The 25233-nt window shown below is 43.1% G+C and overlaps 1 protein-coding gene across 1 annotated transcript in view; it reads left to right on the top strand.

The window, feature by feature from the left end:
• The first annotated feature begins 1149 nt into the window (after positions 1 to 1149).
• Positions 1150 to 25233, top strand: part of TIAM2 (TIAM Rac1 associated GEF 2) — a 219611-nt gene continuing 195527 nt past the window's right edge. The window contains exon 1 of the mRNA XM_081033788.1: positions 1150 to 1198. The gene's annotated coding sequence lies outside the window, so the exon portion shown is untranslated. The remainder of the gene's footprint in view (positions 1199 to 25233) is intronic.

The raw sequence follows: 25233 nt of genomic DNA, 5'->3' as shown, positions 1-25233 counted from the left end.
GGTGGGGCGGGGTGGGTGGGGTGGGGAGGGGTGGGGTGGGGAGGGGAGGGGTGGGGAGGGGTGGGGAGGGGTGGGGAGGGGTGGGCGGGGTGGGGAGGGGTGGGGTGGGGTGGGGTGGGGAAGGGTGCGCGGGGCGGGGTGGGGAGGGGTGGGGAGGGGTGGGCGGGGAGGGGTAGGGTGGGGTGGGACGGGGAGGGGTGGGGAGGGGTGGGGTGGGGTGGGGAGGGGTGGGGTGGGGTGGGCGGGGTGGGGTGGGGAAGGGTGAGGAGGGGAGGGGTGGGGTGGGGTGGGGAGGGGTGGGGTGGGCGGGGTGGGGTGGAGAGGGGAGGGGTGGGGTGGAGAGGGGAGGGGAGGGGAGGGGTGGGGTGGGTGGGGTGGGCAGGGAGGCGGGGCGGGGAGCGCGGCGGGCCGAGCGGCCTGGAAGAGAGGTGCGGCGGCTCTGGCCGGCACCCGCGCGGCACGGAGGGCGAGGGTGGCGCGGCTGCGGTCCCGGGAGGCTCGCTGCCTGCGCCCGACAAGAACGCAGCGGCCCCAGCAACTTCTCCCACTCCGCGCGGGGCCCCGCGCGGGGGGCGCGGCGGCGAGGCGGGAGCGGCCTGTGCCGGCGCGGGAGCCCAGGTAAGGAGCGGCGCGGGCGAGCCCGGACCTCCTCCCCGCTGCCGGCGCTGCCCCCGCGGGCGCCTCCCCGCGGGCGGGCGCGAGGCCGGCCGGGCTCCCACGTCCTCTGCGCTTTGTCCCCGGCGCTCTGCCCGGGTCCCCAGGACGTGGCCGAGGGTCGCGGCTGCTGAGCGCAGCGCGGACGGGCGCGGGCCCCGCGGAGGGTGGCAGCGCCCGGGCGCCCCGGTCCCGCGCCCGCCGGCCCCCGGGCGAGGGTGTCCGCGCCCCAGCCTGGCCGTCGTGGGTGCCGGGGGCGCCGCGCGCAGGAAGGTGCTGGCGGAGCCGATCCCGGCCCGGCGGCGACCCTGCCAAGCCCAGGCCCGGCGGGCGGTGGGACCCGCGTCGCGCAGGGAGGGGCGCAGGTCCGCCACGACCGCCCGCCTCGGTCCCCGCCGGCCCGGCTGCTGGGGGAGGGGAGGGACGTGCCAAGTTTCTGGGAAAGTCGACACGTTGTGTCCCAAATGGATCATATTTACCAAAAACAGTTTAGGAAGAAAAGAGTCCATTCTTCCCACCGTCGACTGCCGACTGCCGCCGTCAGGTATGGGAGTAAGATTGCACCCGGGAGTTTATCTTTAAGAAGCGGTGAAACTTAATACTGATGCGCGTCCAAGCCTCTTCTTACTTTTATAAATAGCAAAATAGGGTAACTTTACTTAATTGGGGGAAGCGGGAGAGGAGGGAAAAGGCTTGGTCCTGAAGATAATTCCATTCATGGGGAGATTTTCTTGCATTTCCTCTGCGGTGGCCCTCGTGACACTTGTAATCTTCTAGGCAGCCTTGGGTCGTGATATGACCTTTATTCACCACGTGATGAAGGTCTTGGGGTTCTCGTATGGTTATTCACCCATTCTCTTCCTGTTCCTCAAATATCGCTAACATTATTTGAACGGATAGCACCTGCCTATTTCCAATTCCCTCTGCAATAGGTTTAAGCCTGAGTGTCACTATAAGTGTTTTATTTAAATAAGTCCTCCAAGTTTCTTTCAGGCGCAGACCATATGCCATAAATATTTCAGGCCTAGGCTCTGAATAAAAAGTGTCAATTGCCGGGCTCATAATTTCAGCCTAACTAATAAAACCTGTGTATATACACACAAAGATATTTCCTGATGTTCTTTAAGCTTTTTACATTCTAAAAATGCAGTATCAAGATTGGCACAGGTCTAAAAGCAAACTTCTTTTCCTTTGCATTACCTGCTTGCCTTATAGGATAAAACGTGTTACTTTAGGGTATCAGAAACTTCTGATTGGTAAATGTGAAAAATATGGCAAGGTACAATTGAAGAAGAGTTTGTTGTTTACAAAAGAAGCCCCTAATGATCTCAGAATCAGGCTGCAACACCTTAACATGCTATATAAGATGCTTCATGATCTGCTCTCTGCCTGCCTTTCCAGCCTCATTTCCTGATTGTTCCCCAGGTCTCCCTCCCCTTCCCTGCTTACACATATGCGCATGCACACACACTGCCAGACCCATCAAACTACTTCCAAGTTGTCATTTCCAGACCACTGTCTGGAATGAATGAACATTCTGCTTATACTGTTCTTACTCCATTTCACCATCTGTTAACTACCCACACATCCTTCATGTGTCAGTCAGATACCTTCTCTAGTAGGCCTTCTTTCCCCATTATCTCTAGGCTGTTAAGCTCTTTCTTCTCTAGTAGTTAATTCCTCTACTACAACACGATGTTGTTGTTTTTTTGTTTTTTACACATCTGGCCATGCCACCTTGTACAGTTGTGCAAGTTGTTCACTGCACAAGGTCATCCTGTCCAATGGGCAAGTGGAGGCTGAAATCCAACGTATGCTTCACTTGCCAAGCCCCTCCTGGTGCACTCCTCGCCACTGGAAAGGGGCACCTTTTGTAATTCACCCAAAAGTACAGTGTGGGCTAGTGATGATCCTGCTTTAATCTCTCCCCACTGCTGTAGTCAGCAGCCATGACAGAGACTGACAGAGCAGGAACTCATTTAAGACTCCTAGAATGAGTGAGAAAAGAAAGGATCATTTCTATGGAACTCTAGAAAGAAGCAAGAATTTGGAGGCAGAATTGTCATGTAAGTCAGTATGTAGGAATGTGCTTCAGTTTGCTGTCTTAGGTCTGGCGGTTCACGTGACCTTTAGATGTGTCTTCTCCTTGATTACAGGGAAGAATCTGGCTTGTGAATTCACAGGTAGACGTCAGAGATGTGTGCCAAAAGGTGGTGGGCCTCTTCTGCTGACTACCTTTCAAAGCAGTAAGGTTTACACATCCAATTGTCCTTTTCTAAGAGGGTTAAGGGTGCAAGAATTTTGAAAGTAAGGCCATAAAGAGCTCTGTGCACATTAACATGTGCTAATAAATTGGATTGAAGTGCTATTTTCATATCCAAGAACTGAAGTCATCCTAAAGTGACATTTGCACAGAATTAAACAAAAAAGTAAGAAAGGAAGGATTTGAGTCTGATTTATTTAGGTTCTCCAAAGAGATCAACATCTAAGGTCACAATTTACGTATGAAAAATGGCAGTTTCCATGTTGGGGCAATTTGCAAGTTCAATTGACTGCAAGATTCTTATAAATGTTCCAAATTTGTATGTAGTTAAACACTTGTAACAATTTGTGGGGAAATCTGGAGGTATCTTTTAAAGCTGCGATCAATATATAGCTCATCTCATAAAAATGTATAAAATTATGGTATAAAATCATACCTTTGTCAAAGAATGTGCCAGTTATATGAAATCCTGGAATCTCTAGCATTTATAGCATAGATGAACTTTAAAGATAATGCCAATTTTCCCCTTTTATGGAAAAGGAAATTTAGTAGCAGAAACTCCTCTAGGGTCACAGAGGTTATGTAGGGGCATAACCAGGATGAGCTCTTGGATTTCCTGGCTCATAATTCATTGCTCTGTTTATTCAAGTACCTATAAGAACAGCCTTCTGTGTGTTCCATCATTGGCTTCAGTTGGGAAGTCTTGAAGGTCTGGACTAATTTTAATATCTCAGGGAAAGGGAAGATTTCCTAGCACCAAACACAATGCCCTGTGCGAAATAGGTGTGTGATAAATATTTACTGAATCCAGGAATGAATGAATGAGGCAGTTGATCGCTTACTTATTTAACGTAATTACTTGATAGAGCACAGAGCAAAGTCCTTGGAGTCCATTATGGTGGAATTTGGCCTAGGTGTTTGTATTCCTTAAACGCAATAAAAAGCATTAGATAAACTTTTATGGAAGAGATGGGTAGAAATTGTTTTCTCTAAAAGTAGCCAAAACTCCTGACAGAAAGGCATCATAGAAGAACTCAGGATTTGGAATCAGTAGGTCTGTCCAAAAACTAGCCTTGATTCTGCAAATCTTAAACATCACTGGGCTCAGTTTCTTCATGTAACCTCCTAAGTCTCAGTTGTTAGAAGGATGGAATGTGCTCACATGTGTGAAAGCACTTTGCCAGTTTTGGAACACTGAAGAGGAGGAACAAGATGAGAGTAAGACTCTGTGGCAGGAAGTGCCTCCCAGGCATGGTATTAGGCTCTGTGTACTCCACCTCCTGTATTCATTTCTCTGAAGAGAGCGGCAAGGCTTTTGTGGAATGAGGAAGAAAGTGAAGCGCATACAACAGCCCCTCAACAATGAACAGGTAGTGAGTGAGCCCCTCTGATACATTGAGTACCTTTAATCTCTGAACTTCAGTTAAGTAAGAGAACTTACTTCAAAGAGAGAAGAAAGGTAAGTGACGTGAAGTGACGTAAAAGCAAATCACTTGAGTCTTAGTCGGGGAGCTATTGGTAGTCTAGACCAGTCCCTATTTAGATTGCGGTGGGTGAATTTAGGAAAGCAAGAGTGGCAGGAAGAGGATCAGTTGAAATTGTACCGATAGAGTAGTGGCAGTAGAGTAGTAGGGACAGATACAGGGAGAGGTTCTGAAATGCAAAGGAGGTGGAATGGACATGGCGAGTGAGAGGGGGAGGGCAGGGAGGGTTGTATCCAGTTAATGTTCCCTGATCCCATCCATCTGTCTCAGCTGTTACCATGTCACGAATTGTAAGTGAATCAAGGATTTTCATGAAAACAATCTAGAATTTGAAAGCTTTTATTAGTTCATAATTTTAAGAAAGAACAAGCAGTGCCCAATCTGAAGCCCCTCCCATCCCCCAGACTCAGGCCAGCAGATACAGGCCGGTGCCCCTGGAACGTCCCCACCAGGCGTGTGCAGTGCATTTCCTCTCTTGGATTCTGTCTGGCCTGGGATCCAGCCCGCTCTTCTCCAGGCATTCCATCCAGCTGGACATCAGTCTGCTTTGTTTCCATTTGTGAGGTTTGTACATTGAGTAACAGAATCTGGACTGCAGCTTTCATTGTGTTTTCATGGTGTTGGATTACAAGATTTCTTTTAAATTCATGGTTCGGTTTCTGAATGTGTCTCTTGGACGTGGTTCCCATTACTAAGTGATTCCTTTGCATTGAGAACAGGATGTAAAGCTAGAATCTAGAAGACTCTCTTGTCATTAGTAGTTTGGGAAATAGCCTAGTAAATAAGCTTGTAAATCTTCTTTCAAACTGGTAAAAGGTAAGGATTCCCATTGCCTTTAAATAAAGTGATGGGTCTTAGTGCAATGTTTTATGTTGTTGTTTTCAAATCCAAAGTGATATTTTTGTCTAGGAAAGAGCATTCCAGGCCTCAGGATTTTCATCTCTAAAAGGAGTGTGGCAGCCGTGCTTTCCTCATCAAAGATTATTTTGAGCATTGAGACATTAATGAATTACTTAACGTAATGTGCTTAGAACCATGCCTGTCACAGTGAAAGAGATCAGGGAACGTTAGCTGTTCCCTCCCTGCATCCCCCCCCCCCCACATGTAAGTTGTCTATCTCAGATTGTGTAAGGATGTGCAGTAGGGTGGAGCTGTGTGCTGGGATAGCAAAGCACAGGCACACTCCTTCGTTTTCCCATCCCTTTGCACACGGTTCCCTTTGTCCTCCCCTGTGCTGGCTCTTCCCTGTTTGGCAAACCCTGTTTCCCATCCATTGAGACTCAGCAGAGCCGTCTGTTTGCGTGTGATGCTCTTCCTGGGCTTCCAGGAGCTCGGGTCAGCTGGGGCCTGTCTCAGTTGTTGCATTCATCAGATGGCATTTAGCGGCTGGTGATTTCTCTTGTCACACGGAGTGCTTGGTGACTTTCTTCCAAACGCCTTCCAGGCTCAGTATGGTACTTCAGTGATGGACGCTGTTCAGCGGTGGTGGATGGAATGTGTGAAGTGGTAACGGAAATTGTTTTTAAAGGTAGTATAATGATTGGGAAGTTGAGTGACGCTTTGCCAAATATTTGACTCTTTAAGTGGACTTTATCAATAATTCTCTGCTAAAAACAAAAGTTTTCTCCATCTTTGCTAAGGATACTTTGGAAGTAGTATCCATGTCGTTATATTGGGTATTCATAGATCTACATTCTGGTCCTGAATACACCTTTTGCTCATTTAGTGCCTCGCCTAGAGGGCCCTAGATTCCTCAGGGAGAAAATAAAATAGTTCCCTAACGACTTCCAGGGTCTTCTGATAGATGAGGCATCGCATTCCTCTCATTAACTTTCCTCTTCCGGCCTCATGCTAGGGTGGTGGTTGGTAGGAGAACAGTCATAATTTACGCTAACCACTCTGTAGAACCATGAAGCGAGTTTAAAATGGATTTTATTGCCCTTTCAAAAGAGAGCATTTATACATATGAACAGAAACTAACAATACAGCTGGAAAACATTAAAATGAATTGAGTTAGTTGTGTTGGTGGCGTTTGAAACTGCTGAGATCAATACCTACTCTGTGAAGACGTGAAGATTTGGTGGATGTTGGCCAAATCAGAAACCAAACCGTTTTCCCAATTCACTGCTCCATTTTGAACTTTCCCTCTGGAAAATCCTAATCCTTCCATGAAACGGGTTATCTGTAATAACTCTCCCTTAACAACTGTCTGTTGAACTTCTTGTTGGGAAGTGCTCTGTACATCATGTGGGTAAGTAACTTCATTTTATACAATATTTAAAAGAAAATCAGAAATCTCACTGACTGAATCCATTCATTATACATACATTCACCCCCTGCTAGCAGGGTTTTTTTTTTTTTCCATCTCTATCAGGATTGTGTTGTTATAACTAGAGAAGGCTGGTTTCCTGTCTCAGATGTCATCCTTCTGAAGCTCTCCCTGATCCTTTTCTAACCCCTCATTTTCTCTTGAAAAGTACCACTCTGTCCTCACCACTCTTAAGGTCCGTCTCCTAACTGGCTGCGTTGCCCACACAGTGGTTGTATGTGTGTCCCCCTCTCCCAGTCAGATTCCTTATAAACTACATAAAAGCGATCATTCCATAAAGTTGCAATACGTGATGTTTTGGGACACATAGGACTTTTATCAGTGCCGTCGCTTTTCTCCATTCTGACAAACAAAGGATGGACTATTTGAAAGATACGTGTATGTGTTTGATTGACTTGGTGTTTGTCCAGTCAGAGGTAATAATATAGGTAGTCAGCAAATCATATTGAACAAAGATGGGAGCTCTGGGTTTGGGGTAGATTTGCCAAAAAAGATTAGCTGTGTGATCTTGAACAAAACATGCCATTCTCTCTGGGTTTCCCTTTCTTTATTTGTAACTTTGGTGGGCAGAGGCATCACGTTGGACACAATGGCTTTTAGGGTTTCTTCTGTCTGTAAAACTCAATAATTCTATGCGCCAATAGAGTATAATAAAGCAGAAGCAAAAACTTGATACAAATGTATAAGTACTGTATTTGTCATGTGCTATTATGCTCACTGGCATTTGAGCATGACTAGGTGACATAACCATCACCAGTCAGGAGGGCAGGGCCGGTGAATGTGTTGGGGGTCTTGGTAAATCTAGACTAAGTCATTAGTCATTGCTGAGAAGGTTCTTATCTGTGATCTTGGGGGCTACGGATAATATGAATTTCAAGTACTCTGGGACTGGATGTAGGAGAACTTAGTGCTGAACTGGAAGAATGGCCAAGGAAGAATCTGAAATAAGATCAGTGCCTTAAATGGAGGTGGTGAAGGTGGAGTTATGGAGAGCAGGGCAGGTGTAGGAGAATATATGAGAAACAAAGTAGCCATGTAGACTGCATGCAAACAAACTAGCCACTTAAATGGATGTAGAACAAAGTAACCACATTGGGCCCAAGGTAAAGAAACCTACTATGAGGATGTTGGAAAAAGGACGACATTGCTGAGTCTTAATGTAACAGATTGTAAAGATGAGTCAGAGGAGGATTTAGAGATAATGGTCAAGTCTTGTTACCTTCTCTTACAGGTGGAGAAACTGAAGCCAGTGATGCTAGGTCTCAAACTTGAGTTTGCATAAATATCACTTTGGGAGCCTGTTAAAATGCAGATTCCAGGAGCTCATGGAGATGATAATTGGGGGGTCTGGGGTGCATTTTATCAAGCATACTAGGATTTGCTGGTGGCTCTTTGATCGTACTTTTGAGAAATTCTGCCCTTTAGATCAGACTTGCTCTTTCAGGACGGTCAGCTTGGAGAGGGAGGGCCAGGTCCCTTTTCCCAGGTCTTTCCCCTGCATGGCTCAATAGGATTGTAAGACCTAACCGTGTTAGTTAATTTTCCAGAGATGGGCAAGAAATTTGGAGGTTATCCACATATAAAGGCAGTACAGTTCTCCTTAGTCCAGACTGATCCATGATTTGTAGTTTGATAGGGCCATTTGTAAAAAGAAACATCTGGTCTCTAAAGAAAACATTTGTTAAATATTATAAGCATATTAATAATGAAAGCTAGAAATATCTATGTTGTAATAACTATTAATGAAGAAGCATTTTTAATTTTTTCAATAAAAGCCATTTCCTAAGAAATACTAGCAGGCAATGTTTTTCTTAGTTCTGTTTTAGCTTTCTGAGTAATTGGAATTTTAAAATTACCTGTCTTTAAGAATTTAGGAATGTCACTAAATCCAACTGTTAAGTTCCACCTTAGCCATTCATGTGCATGTGTGAGGAAATTGAGTCCAGAAGGACGGTTGACAATTGCTGAAGTCTTGGTGTGTGTTGAGACGAGAATGTCATCGCAGTATGGCACTTTTTTTTTGCAAAGCTGTCCATCACAGAAGCTAAATCTTGATGGCTTGATAAACCTCATTAGTTAGAAAATTCACTAAAGCTTGAGTGGCAGCCAGCACTTGAATTTTCAGCAACACAGTAAATGGGTAGTTCTGAAAACGGAGGGGCACATACATATTTTATTGTTAACGTTAAATAACACCTCATATAATTTTCTTTTTGTCTAAAGGAAAACCTGTAAACATTTATAGAATGCATTAAAATTTCTTGGGTAATTTCACAGTGTAAACTTACATTTATATTTCTGTGTGCAGTAGAAGATATGACAGACTTTAGAAGATATGTCATTAATAGTGATACAGCCATGAAGATTTATATTCACATATGCATATTCAAAATGTCCCAAATCACAAACCATGCTATATTACTTTAATAGTCATCATATGTCTATAAGCATTTTAGAACGCAGTAACCTTTAGGAATCATCTAATTCTACCCATTGATGTTTTGGGGATGTTAAATGACCTGCTTTAATTCCCCATAGTAAGAGTTAATGGTACGCAGAGCTAGACCTGGACCCAGAATCCCTTGCTCTAGACTTTTATCTCCATGCGTAAAAGTTAGAAGGACTTGTTATAAGGAGTGCATCAAAAGGCCAGGACATGTGTCAGTTGTTCTGTGGGGATGGGAACTAAACCTGTGAATTTTTGGAACTCGCAAAGGTGAAGCAACTTCTTATCTTGTGTACTTTAGAGCCTGCTCAGAAGAGTGTTTGACTTTACCAAGAGAAAGTGGCCTGCCGCTGGAGTTTATGGGTTAAAGCCAATGGTGTCCCCTGTACAATGATCAGTAGGCCTTTTCTGAATTAAGTGTGAGTAGGGGCTTGAGGATACTGTATACATAAATTGAGCTGAAAAGAAGCTTAGAAGCAATCTAGTTCACCTCTTCACTTTGTGTAAGAGGAAACAGCTTTATCTTCCCTTTGTTGTAAGTAGTTTTAAAAATCATTGTCAATTGTCAAATAATTGTCAATAATTGTTTTAAGAAGAAACAACGGACATGTTCAAAGCCTATCAATTTATATTATGATAAACAAAATCATTATAAAGCAGATGTCCATGAAATTCAAAATACATTTTCATTTTGATTATATCTAGACTAATGGGAGAAGTTAGTAATGTGGCCATAAAGAGGGTTGTGACTGTTTTCTGCTGTAAGGCGTGTGCCGTGCTCCCTCGTGCACCCTCAGCTGTAAGGGCAGGTCCCTGCACGTCTTGCAGTGACAGGACGGAGTCCAAGAAGAGAAACCTCACTGTCCAGTCAAAAAGAAATCACCTTTCCATTGTAGCCTGAAGTCTGGTGTTTGCGTTTTGTGTCTTTGTTATTGGATCATTGCAGGCTTTTGCAGGTATGCAAGCAGGTAGGAGCTTGTGTGGGGTGAGGGCAGGGGGTGTTGCCAAGAGATGAGGAAGGTTTTACCTATCAGATCATCCTTATGGCAGTGTAACCCTTTACACGAATATATCTTAAGTGAAAAAATGAGCAGAAGCTATGGCAACGTTTAAGTCCTTTGTGAGCCAACCACACTTTTTACATTATTCAATTCAGGAAATTAGTTAAAAGCTTCTCCCTTATGTACCTCCCCCCACGCCAGCAGGCCTTTCCACTTTAGTATATATTTACTTTTCAAGATGAAAGTTCATGTAGGGTGTGCTTACGAGAGAATTAGTGTAACAGATGATACTTTACAAAGGAAAAAATGAGTAGCGGGTTTGACTAGGTTGATTCCCACAGCAATGTCTCCTAGTTTTAGATGTACGGGCCTCATCTTGTGATATCTCCTTTGGCATTCTTGAAATTTGTTAAACTAGCATGGTATTGAGATGTGGCTCACAGCTATGAGCTAGCCTGCCTAGTGCCTCTTGCATTTTCATTCTGCAGAAGCTCAGCGGGTTTACCTGTGTAGATGACTGACACGTACCTCAGACCTCACAACACATGAGGTGTAGTGAAATCGATCACCTCAGAGGAGAGCTGATCAAGTATCCGAGGTTTTCCCGGAAGGAGCTGTCTCAGTTTAGTAATCTTCCCATGTTTTCTCTCTGTCTTTTCTGTGCTCTTTTTAGGTATTATTGGTCGCTGACAGCCTAGGGTACTGTGATCCTAGTTTCCTGGAAATAAATTTCTTAGCATGTTCATCAACTGTTTTGAAGTTTGATCTCTGAAGTATTAGTAAATTCTTCCCTCTGGAATTAGTCTCTGAAAACTTAGAAACTTTTCTGTGACCCTTTTGGATGTGGGTGTTCTTTGAGAAAAGAAAGAAATGTATTGACTGCATTATAGCAGAGTTCAAATATCTTCTCATGAGGGCTTTACGTTGTCAGTGGGTCAGGGTCTCGTTAGGTTCAATATTTGCGGGGCAGTTGCTTCCGGTGTAGTAGGGACATGGCGTTAGACGAGGAAGAGGAAGAGAACAATGGAAAGACTAAGAGGGATTGCTCCAGAATTAAGATTGTCGAACTTGAGGACACAAGACTATCCAGGAGGGCTTGTTAAGACCCAAATTGCTGATCCCCTCCTTATAGGTTCTAATTGGGATGTGAGATTGGCCTGAGAATTTTCATTTGTGGGAAGTTGCAGGGTGTGCTGTTGCTGTTGATCCAGGACCACCTTTGTGGAACTGCTGCCCTGGGGGCTCAGTGCTGGTCGGCACTGCATGGGGACATAGACCCATGCACAGCGTTTATCATCTCAGCGTCTGTTTTCTTATCTGTGAAATGCTACCATATTAGTGGCTTTCAAAGCTTTGAGGCATCTTTTGTTCCAAACTACATGTTGAGTGAAACTCCAAAAATACAAAAGAAATAGTGAACTGGAACTTTGTTAGCTACGGCAGGGGTAGAGGACAAAAGGATTCATGTGTCCTTTTTCTTACTCCCCTGGGGTGGAGATGGGAGAAGTCCCTGAAGAACCCAACACAGTAATGAAGCAATGGTAGAGATGATTTCTGAGGCCCCAGCGTTTGTAGCTTTCTGTCTGATTCTGTAGACTCTTGAAACTGTTGAAAGAGTCTGACCACCAGACTTCACGTTAAAGTTGTGCTTTTTAGTATAAGAAACTGTGCTTAGTATGTGTAAGTAGGTAGGAAGTCAGTGAGTTTGAGAGTTTCATGGTAACATAAAAGATTTTCAACACATTTTTGGTCGAAATGGGTGGGGTGGATTATTTGGGTGACAGTGACGTGTCTTCTGGCCTTTGCACTCTGCATGTATGTGTCACTGAACTAAAATGATTTAACCTGTTCTTGAAAGTCTGATGGTCAAGCCTGAAGTTGAATTTCCTAACCTTTACTGGAATCTTTGCTGGAGGACTGTAAGAGGGAGAGCAGTGGTACCAATGAAAGATCCCCTAAGTCACACATGTCCAAAGAAGATGTGTGCCTGCTGCTCTTGGCTCCGTTGGTCAACCCCTTTACAGACGCTCCAAAAGCTGCCTTAAGGGAAACTGTGAATTAGTTTAAACTTGACTTTGGTACTCAATGATTCTCAGTTCGAGGCTTTTTGTAAACCCTTATTTTCTCTCTTCTTTCTTAGCTCACTCTCCTGACAAGAAACGATCTAAATAGAAAAAAAACTAAATATCCATAAATGTGGAACAACCTAAAGTGAAGAAATCCAGGTGCAGAACACTGCCTGCAGTATGCAGCGCTTTGAATAACACAGTGTTTTGCAAACTATGAGTCACGGGTAGTGACATCAGTTCAGTGGGTCAGATTTTTAAACAAATTTTTTTTTTTTATTCTAGGAATAGACGTGTGTTTTTTTCAAGAAAGCTGTAGTTTAATTTTTTTTAATACTTTACAAAATTCTTCAATTTTATCTATTTTGATGGAACCTTTTTTAAAAAATCAGAATGAAACTTTAATAATAGGGAAAGAAAGACGTATAACTCATGTAAACTAGAACGGTCTGACTACTCTCTTTCTATAGCAAATAACATAGAAGTGCAAAATCTGTAAATGTCTAATGTAGTTTGTGTAAGATTTGAGGTATGGCTCTTAAAAGTCAATACTGTTTGCCTTTCTTTTTTTTGATGCTGGCCATTTCTTTTTTCCTTTTTTTTTTTTTATTAGTGTGCACAAGAAAAAGTAATACTTAGACGTTTATTTTTATATAGGAATAGACTTTTAAAAAAATATTTTGGTGGCTTTCTATTCTTTTCTTGTTTTGACCAAGACCCATGCTAAGACACACACAAGGTAGAATAATAAGCATAATATGTAATGGAAAGTATCTAAATACATGACATATAGTGAGGATAGTTATTTTTTCTTGAACATTTTGTTTTGGTTTAATATATATTAGTATTTATATACATATCTGTGTGTGTGTGTGTGTGTGTGTGTGTACGGTGTATTGGTCAGGGTTCTCCAGAGAGACAGAACCAATTGGATATGTACAAATTTAATGTGTACAAATCTGTACAGAAAGAGCTTTATTATGTGGCACTGGCTCACATGCTCATGAAGGCTGGCAAATCCAAATCTGTGGGCAGACAGCCTGGAGATCCAGGAGAGCGAATGGTGCAATTGTAGTCTAAAGACAGTTTCCTGGAGAATTCCCTCTTCCTTGGGCAGGTCTTCTTGTTCCATTCAGGTCTTCAATTGATAGGATGAGGCACATCTGCATTATGGAGGGCAATTGTGTTACTCAGAGTTCACTGATTTAAATGTTAATCTCATCCCCAAACACCCTCCAAGTTGGCAAATAGAATTAACCATCACGTATGGGTACGCTAAGTTACAAGGAAAAATATGTCTTACATGTCTGTATCTATAGATATATGTCTATATATCTGTAGATATGGATATATATCCATATATAGAGCTTTATATATGTGTGTGTATAATATATAATTATATATAATATACATATATATGGAAAATAAATATGGTTTTATACATATGGATATTCCTAGAATGGATGGATTAGTGGATAGATATGTAGATAAATAGATAGATAGATACTTAGATGGATATTTGATGGATAGATAAATAGCGTGGAGTAGCTCTGAAGGATACACAAAGCTAGGACAGAGCATCTCAGTCTGGAGAGCGGGTTCTTCTTCATTACCTGAGGAGCTTTTCTAAACTGTTTGTGCTACAGCTCTTCCTCGCTCTTCCCTGCCTCTCCTTTGACAATGAATTTTAAAATGGGAGGGAAGGGAGATAGAAAGTGAGGTGTTTTTTAAAAAAGTGTGATGGACTGAAGCGGAGAGAAGACTGAAGCTGTTAGAGTGGCATCTGGGGCGTCAGCTAGCAGCTTGGAGGCATGAGCACTCGAGGGGCCGTGGGCCGTGCTGAGGTCCCTGACATTTCAGCGGCTCCTGTTGCCGGCTGGACAGAGTAGCACCTGATGCTTCTGGAAGGGAACAGTCTCTCTGATGTTTGCTTTGCTCTTCACCATGTGGAAATCAGTGCTGCCTCCTTACCTGCGGGCCTCAATTTACCCCGACGCTAATGTTCATGCTAAGTCACGAAAGTCCATGTGATGGTCATGACTACAGCTATATAAGCCTGTGCCATATACTCCTGGGATTCCCATGACCCTCTTTACACTTTTACAAATGTGTTATTATAGCAAGTCTTGTAAAATAGTTTAGACATACCCTTTGAATCACAGGTGACCAACTTTGATGTGGGTAAAGTTTTCCTAGAGATGAGGGGGTGGGGGACCTGGGAGATATTGCTATGTCCATAATATAATATGTACAGGTTGTTCATTTTCTTAAGCCTGGGAAGGAGATAAAAGCATTAATTTTGTTAATTTTAATTTAATTTTTTTTTTAATTTAAAAAATTCAGGCCTTGTGAATGTTATGGTGAACGCTATGACACAGGGTGACATACAAAATGATTCCTTAGATATTTCAGGTAGTCCCTCAGTTTGGAAGACATAATTGCCATTAAGGGGTGGGGCATTGTTTCGGAGTTGATCTCAGTCGGGGAGCTTTTGGACAGGGAATCATTTTGTCTGTTTTATCTTTTGAAGTAGGAGCTCTTTCCCTTGACTCTGACCATAGAGCTGTTGCACCCCCAAAGTGTCTCAACTTACAAATCAAACAAACTGAATTGAGATTGTGTGGCTTCTCAGATTTCTATCATGTTGAAATAATTGGGTGTGAAATATTTATTTTGAACAATGTAGATGGTTACTTCAGTCGCTCCCGGCCTTGAACTGGGAAACGGCGTGTCTCAGGGCAAGCTGCCTACCGACTACTTCTCTCCTCAGAGGTGTCTGATGGTGGTTTGCCTTATGACTAGTATATACTTTAAACATGTGCTAAACATCATGTTAGTTCCTTTGGGATCAGCCTCAGTTTTTATGTCTTATCTAGCTTGGAGAAATCCATTTGATTACATTATTTTGATATTTGGCCAAGTCGCTAAAACCAGTGAACTCTCCCTGAGGAGACAGTAAACTTTCGTTGGGCATACCAATAAAAATGGAGTTGTTCTGCAAATGGACACTTTTTCAGGATTATTCCTGTAAATGCATAGAGAAGTTGGCAGCCTTTTCATGCGTTTAGAGGGATTCTGGTGGGTACCAAATGGTGCGTAGCTACTGTGTGCTCGGAAAATGTTAACAAGAGGCTCAGCTCTTCTGAATGTGTGTTTTGGCTTTTTGAGATAGCTTCCATGCAGGAGGAGAACCTTCTTTTAAAACCAAATGTAGACTCTGGACTTCCGCCAAGAGAAGTATTGTAAATATATCAAAGCTGATACTGTACTGAGTTTCTTTCTAGAAAGAAAAGGAGTGGTTAATAAATAACATACAGTGTTTGAGTCGAGCCCACAAATTTAAAGAGATCATCTTTCCTTCTGGCCAGTCTTTTACAAACATTTTATGTTCTAGTCCCAATTTTCTCCCCCTCCTACCGCGCCCCCCCCCCACACACACACATTGTCCTGTTCCATTTTATACTGTAGTGCAACTCTCACCTTGGGGCCCCCTTTCTCATTCTGTTCTTTACTAGGAGTTCACTGAGGAAAAGGAAGTTCACAGAGCAGGAAGAGAAAGATAATCCTTACGTATTTTGATGTGTTTTTCCCCCTCCCTTTTGAGTTTTTGATGGAATGTGACCTTACAAAAAGAGTATTTTTTCCTATCTTTGTGCTGGGGGGGGGGGTGGTTTGAAAACAAAAGCAAACCCACTGACCCTGAGCAAACTCCTTTAAATCATGATTCTATAATATACATAATGATATTTTACAGAATTAACCGCAGGATAAATTTGTGATGCTCTTGTAGGAATCCCGTCCTCCCACCCGCATTTGGACACCCTGATTTATTTGAATCATAAAATACTGGGAGAAACTTTAGAGTGAGTTCAGACTTACTTCCGAGGACAGGTGAGAGAAGTTACTTGCCCAAGTTTCTCCCATTGGTTAAGAGCGGGCATCACTCTAGGGCTTCTGAGTTTCCTCGCATGTCTTTTCTTGCTCCTCACACCTTGCTGCTGCCCTGCCCAGGCCTGGAGCCCCCAGTTTCTTCTGAACCTGTAGTGTGGCTGGGGGTTGAAGTTAGCAGCTAGTTTTAGACCGTCTGTGCAACTGACGGTGTGTGTGCCTTAGATAATCCAGAAAGCAGGTAATGAAATACCTCTCTGCTTATTTACGGGGTAGATAGTCTATAAACTTGCCATTTGGCGTAGACTGTTGTCTCTTTTGCTTTAAAATGTTTGCTTTAAAGAGCTCTGTATTTGGGCAGTGGCATGCTGTGAAAGGTTGAGGGGCTGGTTCCTGGGAAGAGGAAAGGTGGGGCTGCTGACCTTGACTGACTCTTCTGTGTCAGCACTGTGCTAGGCTTTTGCACATAGCACTCTAACTCAGTGCTCCCCTCTACGACATGCAAAGGCTTTTGGAAATCTATATTGTATAGATGAGGATATTGAGACATGGAGCTGGGATTAGGTCCCAGTATTTCTGACTTCCTCCTGCTTCTTTCTTGAGAGGGGGCAGGGTGCAGAGCACATGTGCATTTTACAAGCCATATGGAATTCTGAAGAGCGTCTCAGCTCAGACAGCTGTTTAAATTATCTGTGACTCCCTATCCCTCCATCAGCATGGATGATGGATCGTGGACACTTTCCATCAGAAGAAACTTGGATCTAATCATTAGTGCTAGGCTAGAGCACATTTAAGATACTGTTAGGTAGGCTTTTTTTTTTTTTTTTAAACAACTTAGGTGGAGCAGATCATTATTTTGTTTGCTTTGACACTTTTCCATGTACCAGAGTTCAGAAAACCGATTTTGACGAATCTCTTCATATTCCATTTGTATTGACTTTTTTGCCCTTGGAAATATATTTCTTCATCCCTTATCTCGTTTCATAGGTACATGTTTTAGCTCTCTAGCAAGTATTTGTACTCCTTGAGGTCACGGAGCTTATCTCTTATTTCTTTATTATCTTTCCTCAGTTACTTGGGACAATGTTTAACTGCTAGGCATCAATTAAATGTTTAAGTTATCATTTTCATTGTTTCTTTTTCAGATTACTTGTTTAAAGAAGTATTACACCAAATAGATTATGAGATATTTTTCTCTTCAAGTTTTATTTGGTAAAAAAAAAAAAAAGTGTGGTTTAAATTCACCCTCGTGATTCTTTTTTTTCCTATTATAATGGAACAGGGCTCTCTTGCTGAGCTTTCATGCCGGCCATTTATAAATATCCGATTCATGAAACTCAATCAGGAGACAGATGTGATTGTAAAACGATTCTCTGCTATTTGTATAAACGGAGGATGCTTTTGACTGTGGTGGATGGTTTTCCTGTTCTTCTGTCTTTAGTGTTTGGTCGTTTTGGAGTACATACGTATACCCGATTATAGTTTCTTGTCAGTTTATATTAAATGATTCAATTACGTACCCAATTTCTTCTACCTGATATTTTCTCTCTTAACACTAAGAAAGAAAGGCACTATTTTGTCAGGGCCAGAGCTGCGGAGGGAGTTCTAAGAAGCATCTGTTTACCTTTTCTTCCCCTATCAGAGAAGGATCTCCTTGACACGAGAGGAACCAGACATGGTTCCTGCTGAGTTTGGAGTGTGAAAGAGATGGGCTCGAAAGGCTGGAAAGGTAGGTGGGAACAGAGCTTGGAAGGTCTTCAATGTGCGGTTATGATGTTCGGGCTCCACTGGATTTGCAGCTGGGGAGGTGATGGAAGGTTGAATCGACAGGGTCAGGGGTGTGTGCTGGAACTGGGGGTGCCCACCGGGCTCTTGCGGGAGTCCTGGTGATCTGGGGGCAGTCTGCACCCGACGGCCAGGAGAGGGGACGGAGAACTCCCCAGGCTGGGCACCTGGCTGGATAGGGGGGCAAAGTGAGGGGAGAGTCAAATCTAGTGCAGGATGTCCAAGCCTGCGTGCCTATGATAACGATGGCACTCCAAACAGCACTGAAGGAAGAGGAGTTTGGGCGCAAGTCAAGGGGCATTTGGTTTGATCCTGCTGATTTGTGAGGTGTCAGCTGGCTGTGTGAGGAATGTCCCATGAGCAGTTAGAGTCTGGAGCTCAAGGGAGAGGTCTTGGCTGGATATATGGATGTGACTTCAGCTCCTAAGGGTGATGACTAAACCCTGTAGAAGAAAGGTGTTGTCAAAGAAGAGGATGTGAAGAGAGAGAGGAGAAAAGGGACAGGGACACCCCTTTGCTGTCCCTGTAATTTTTGGAAGTAAAACAAGACTAGGGGACAGAGAAGGGAATTAATTTCCTGAGGGCCATGGAGGGTGGGAAGTGAGGGAGCGTTTTTAAGCGTCATGTCTATCAGATTGTCAGACTGGTAAAAACTTTAGAAATGACAATACCTCTCGCTGGCAGGAATACTGGGAAAAGGCAATCTTCCAGCATGGCTGGTGGGAAGAGCCACTGTGGAAAGACTCTGGCAGAGTCTATTAAAATTTAAAATGCACATAGCCTTTGACTCAGCCACCTCTCCCCTGGGCCTCTACCCCATAGAAATGAAAGCAGCTGTGTGTAATTTGTTTGTACAAGATCATTTATTGCAGCATTGTTTGTAGTGGCAAAGAACTGGGAACTAAGTGATGCTTTCAACAGGGGCCTGGTTGGATCAAATGTGGCCCATCCATGCTTTGGATTTCTGTACCGCTTGACTTGGAAGGATTCCCATGAGAAAAGAGGCAAAGAACCCTGTATAATAGGATCCTGTTTTTTGTAGAATATAAAGTGATAAAGAAAACAATCTCTGTGTATGTTAATGCTGCTGGGGAGGAGAGACGCTGGTACTGTGGGAGGAGGTGGGAGGCAAGTAAGAAACAAGGCTGCTGACAAAATGTCTAAGGTAAACCACCATGGAAAATGACCTGAGTGTTTATGTATGCATAAACAGGTAGGGGGAAGGATGGTTGCTAGAATGTTCCAGGTCAGTATGTCAGAGTGTGGAGATGGAGCTGATTTTTAATTTCTTTATAACTTTTCCGTGTTTCATGCAAATGAACGAGAAGAGTCCATTGGATTAGAAACTTTTCAGAAAGCGGTTGGGAAAGGAAGCCCCGTGTCTTGCTGTCAGCAAAGTAAAGATAATGAGGGTGTGCCTTTTTTTTTTTTTTTTTTTTTTTAAGAGATGTTGAGGGAAACTCTTTGGGGGCAAAAAAAGAATAAAAATAAAATGGTGGCTTGTGACTGGGATGAAGAAAGGCTTATTCTGAGTGCAGTGGGAATATGGGCAGGTTTGGAAGCACAGGAGGGAAATAGATGCATTGGAAATGGAGATGCTGAAGGAAGGTGTACTGGGGAGTGGACACCCCATTCTGCTGGGCCTCCGCAGGGCACAGGTGATGGCCTGGGCAGTAAGGACATCTGAGGCCAGCAGGTAGGAAGGTGAAGAGAAGGATTTCGAGGTTTGGAGGAAGGAAGTTGAGGGACAGTGTTGTTTAATATGGGAGGCGGGGTTATCTGCTGAGCACTGGCGGGCTTTAGGGTGACTTCAAATGAATACTTGAGTAGATGCAAGTTGTTTAGAACAGCCTGTGTAACGGAAGCTGCAGAGAGAGTGCTGGTAAAGGTAGAGAACTAGAATTCTTAATCCTCCCCGCATTAGTGACACTTTAAGGCCGTCCTCAGGGGGTCTGGCCAGTTCAGGAGCAGGGATGGAAAGGTAGACCTTTAGAATTGACTTCTGGTGCAGACTGATAAGGTTTATCCTTAACAATTGAGGGGACAAGGGGCTTCTGGCTGGTAATGATGTCATCATGGGAACAACTGGGAATAAAGAGTGTCCAACTGAGAGAGGGAGACAGGGGAGGTCGGAGGGCTGCTCAGAAAGGGGCCAAGTGTCAGGGGCCCCATGAGGGTGAGAGCGGGCAGATGAAACATAATCTGGGGCGTCCTGAGACTCTAAGATCTTGGGGCTGGAGCAGTAGCTTCTGTGTTTGGTGAAAGCCCTTCCTGTTACCTGTTCTAGAACATCACTGACTTCCTTTGTCTCTGCACAGATGAAGTCCAAATGCAGCCTGACTTTAAACCCTCTTTTTAGGATTTCTCATGAAGTCTCTGCTTTGATCAGATTGGTTTTGTCATTGCCCCTGGAAAAAACCCACTCCAAGCTGGTTTGCCTCGAGACCTATGTGTCCATATCGGGTGCCACTCGCGACATGTGGCCAGTGCAACACACCTGTGCTGTTAGGGCAAAATACACATCTGGTTTAAAAACACAAAAATACAAATGAAAACACCTCATTAATAATTTTTTATGTTGTTTCCATGTTAAAACGATATTTTGGGTATATTGGACTAAAATACAGCATTAAAATTAATTTCACTTGCGTCTTTTTACTTTCCTCAACATTTTTTGTATGGGGGAGGGTAGCATGGCTCTAGAGCTTTATTGGTGCAGTTTCTCTCTGCAGGATGCCTTTCCAGTTTCCATATCTTATCATTTTTCAGGGGCAATATCATTAGTCTCTCTTTTGTCTGTGACATTTATTGCTTTGCCTCTTACCATTTATTCCTAGCTTTTTGTGGGGGAACCTCACAGGTTTTCTGTCATGTATCTTTATTTGAAATCTTCTCTCAAACGTTTCTTATCTCCCTTACTAGAAGATAAGGTTGGCATTACCTTCACTAGACTATAATCCCCTTGAAGCCAGGACTGATAAAATATGTGGAGCTTTTTCTTGGCCTCTGGCAACCTCTGTAGTATTGAGTTCTGTTCCTGAGAGGATCACAAATATTTGTTGAATGAATAAATAGATAATATATTTGCATTTCATTTGATCTTAACAAAAGGTGCTTTAAAATCCAAATTAGTCACATAATAATACTACCTGTACGTTATCTATTTCTTAGGCATCATCGAATTTTAGGGCAAGTATAGTATTTGAAATCGGAATGACCTGAGATTGAATCTAGAATGGTCATTTTTGCTCTGTGATTTTGGGCAAGTTATTTCATTCTTTGCACCTTAATGGCCTTGTTTGTAATGGAGATACTGATACTTATCTTTTGATACTCTGGATACTGATTCCTTATCTTTGGAGAAAAAGCAAATGTCTGATAAATGCCAGGTCCCTTTTAGAACTGGGAACGTTTGTTTGGAATGTTGTTTGGAATATGAGTGCAAGCTGAAGGTGAATTTACATGGAACCCTTTCTCCTCTTGAGTGCTGGAAAACTTACAGGCATTTTGGCCCTTGGCTATGTTCTGATGGTAGTTTTGTTTGATTGCTTTGAGATAATTCCAAATAGCGGCAGTTTTGAGGATCCCTCCGTCTCTGTTAGAAGAGACCTTGAAGAAACATATGTTAATAGCATCCAGATTTATAGGTAGCTAATAAATGTCTGCTGATTGGCTACGAATGGGAATCTATAAGGGAGAATGTGTATCCAAAGGATATTTTTTAAAGAAAAATTAAGTTCTTATAAATGATTTGTTGAATGAAAAAATGAAAAAATGAAATGATATTAAAAATCAAGTAAATGAAATTAAATGAAAAAAACCACAATAATAATTAAATGAAAGTCCTTCATGGGGAGAAGGTTGAAAATGGTGGCGGTGGACTGCCTTTGAAATTCCAGTGGAACCCCAGAGATACCTTTTCTCTCTAAATATGGTGTTCTGTGGTTTGTTGCAAAGAACACTAGACCGACAACTGGTTGACCTGACTTCTTGCCTATGCGCCTATTGGCCAGTTGTATAATCTTGGGGAAGTTACTTAACCTTTCTGAGCCTCTGCTTTCTCCTTTGCAGCTGGAAGGGGCGATTAGAAAAGGCAGCAAAGTGGTAGAACATAGCCCTGAGTCTGACTGGGCTTTTCATGCTGTTTGACCACTTCCCAGCCGTACCCAAGTTCCTCAACCTCTTTGACACTTTTCAAAGAGTGGGAGTAAAAGGGTGTCTCCTGCCTGCTAGAGGAACCCCTGAAGAAGTTTGTGGAAATCAGCTGCAGATCAGTGGGTGACTGATGAATACTTGTGGATTTGAAGGATGAATAGGGCAACGTTTGAAGATACTTTTATTTTTAAATCAGGCATATTGATATATAATTTATGTGCCACAAACATCATCCATTTTTTAACTTAAAAATTGTGGTAAAATACATGTAACATAAAATTTCCCATTTTAACCATTATTAAGTACAGTTCAGCGACAGAAAGCATATTCACATTGTTGTGCAACCATCACCATCATCCATCTCCAGAACTCGTTTCATTTTAGAGAACTGAAATCTGTACCCATTAGACAATAACTCCCTATTCCTCCCTCCTCCCAGCCCCGGGCATCCACCATCTACTCTCTGTCTTGATGAATTTGATTGCTCTGGGTCCCTCAGGTAAGTGGAATCACACAGTATTTTTCCTTTTGTGACTGGCTCATTTCACATGTCCTCGAGTTCATTGTGTTGGAGCATATATCAGAATTTCCTTTCTTTTTAAGACCGAATAATATGGCTTTGTAAGTATATACCATATCTTGTCTAGCCTTTCATCCATATATGGACGCTTAGATTTTTCTACCTTTTGGCTTTTGTGAGTAATGCTGCTATGAATATGGGAGTACATATCTCTTTGAGACGCTGCTTTCAATTCTTTTGGGCATATACCCAGAGTGGAATTGCTGTATCGTATAGTAATTCTATTTATAATTTTTTGAGGAATCACCATATTGCTTTCCATAATGGCTGCACTGTTTTGCATTCCACCAACAGTGCACAAGGGTTCCAATTTCTTTAAAACCTCACCCAACGCTGTTATTTTCTATTTGTTTGTTTGTTTAAATAGTAGCTCTTCTAATAGATGTGAGGGGGTAGTATAACCAGACTTTTGATAACAAAAATGTATGGGATCTAAGAACTACAAGAATTCTTTGATAGCGTCCATCTAGTTGCCTCGCTTAAATAAGAAGCTAAGACTTTCTGTTCTTAAACTTCACTGTTATCTTTAAACCTGAAACACTTGCTGTGTTTCTACTGTGGATTTCAAAACCAATTCCTGGTAGGTTAAGTGACTTGACCGTGTATCTTGTCATTAACTTGTCATGGTCAAAGATAGGACTAAAATTCAAGTCTCCCCACTCTCATTGTTGCATGTACAATGCAGTCTTGTCGCTCATTTATTCCCTCATTCAACACACACCACACACATCTATCCTGTGTTAGGCAGAGGGGGAGACAAAGATGGTTCAGATAAAGACCCGCCCCTTACCTCCCAGCCTTTATGTTGCTTCACCTGAAGCCACTCAGTGTTGTTGACAGTTGAATGACCAGCTGGCAGAAGCTGCAGAATCACACTTGGTATCTCCTGCTTCTTCTTCCTGCTGCTGCTATTGTATTACTGGGCCAAAGGAGCTTATGAAAATGAACTCACTAATCTTGATGTAGCTCTCAAAAGTTGATAAGTTTCCACAAATCATTTGAGCAGAAAATGTAAATGAGATCAAAAGGGGGGAAAGTTCAGAGGTGCTGAATTCTCTACCAAAAGTTGTAGAAAGCCTACGGCATTTAAAGGAGATTAAACAGGGTGGGCCCATCTCCAAGAGCTCATTTACATCATCTCTGATACACGTAATGCTGAGTGGAGACTCCTAAACAACCTGGAAGCCTGTTGTCTTAGTGGTGCTGTCACCTTGTAGGGAAGATTGCCGTGGCCTCTCTTGTAGAAGCAATACAATGTGTCTTGTCAGAGCCCCCTGAGTTAGGAGCAGTTAAAGCTTATTGAAGTTAGAGTGTGGTTACTACTTAATTATAGGCTCCCATTAGTGAATGTTAGAGCTGACTGTGGTTTTTTAGGCAAAGCATTACCAGGGCTTGTGTGCTGTTCTGGGCTTGGCTTTGGCTTTGCAGCTGTGGATATGTATAAAGTGAATTCATTTTCATATCCATCTTAGGTTTCCTGATTTCTGGCTTCTGTTTTGAAGAAGTGGTTTTTCAAACTAGGGCATTGCGAGAGAAGGAGGAACCCAGTGTTCGTTCTGTTTTTTTCCTGGCAAATGAATTTACTTTATTTTGAAATCTGCAATCCTTTTTGTTCACGATGTCTGAATGTGGCTTGGATTTACTTGCAACCACTTCAGGAAATGGACTTTGGATGAAAATCTGGGGGTAAGGTGAGGGGGTTGGGAGGGGGATCTCAGCTCTAGGTGCTGCTTGTACCTGGCACCTGGCTCTCTTTGAGCCAAATCCCAGCCTCAAGTGAAATCTGAGGGGCCAAACTATGCCGACATGCAGATTGTTGAGAGGTGGAGGGGAGTGGCCTTTATGATTAGAAGCAAAAGAGTTCTTAGGAAAATTTGCAGTTTGACAGCCGAGAGCTTGTCTTTCCATAATGGACCTCTGCCCTTTTCAGCTACTTCTGTCCAAGTCTGCATGTTCTGTGAATGGGATCTGGTTCAGACTGGCACTGTACCACATCTGCGTGTTCTCTCCTGCTTTTGCAGCCGTGATGTGTCGGGTGGCCTCCTGGCCTGAAACCAGCTGTAAGTGAATGGTCTTAAGTGGCCAAGTCAAGATGAAGATACACTTGAAGTTGGATAAAGGCAGATGTTTCCCATCATCCTTTGGAGGCCTTCTCTTCTTAGTTCTGTCCACACTCAGCGATAAAGAAGTTTAGCCCGCTTCTTTGGAGGTGGAGCTCCTTATGAATGTGAATAGTTTTGTGCTATTTTGTTCATCATATTTAGAAGCCTTTGATTGCCCTGCTCCATAGACCACTTACTGAGCTATGGGTTGTGGGTTTGTATATTAATTTCTCTGGTCCTTGCTTGTTTTTCCTCATCTGAGAAATGGAGGGATCAGAGGAAGCATTTCCGACACTCCGACACCTGCTTCTTCACCAGCCACATCACCTCCTCGTTGAGTTTGTAGGAGCCTGCACATGTCAGGGGCTCTGTCTGCCACGTGCTGTCTCAGCATCTCATTTAAGTCTGCACTTCCCCAGGACAGATTCCCCCCCAGTGGAGAGGGACACGGGGCTCAGAGAAGGGGAAGAATTCAGCAGC

This window comes from Rhinolophus hipposideros (assembly GCF_964194185.1).
Source record: "Rhinolophus hipposideros genome assembly, chromosome: 3".
NCBI classification, from domain to species: domain Eukaryota; kingdom Metazoa; phylum Chordata; class Mammalia; order Chiroptera; family Rhinolophidae; genus Rhinolophus; species Rhinolophus hipposideros.
The sequence above is the reverse complement of the archived record's forward strand: the minus strand, read 5'-3'. Positions and strand labels throughout refer to the sequence as shown.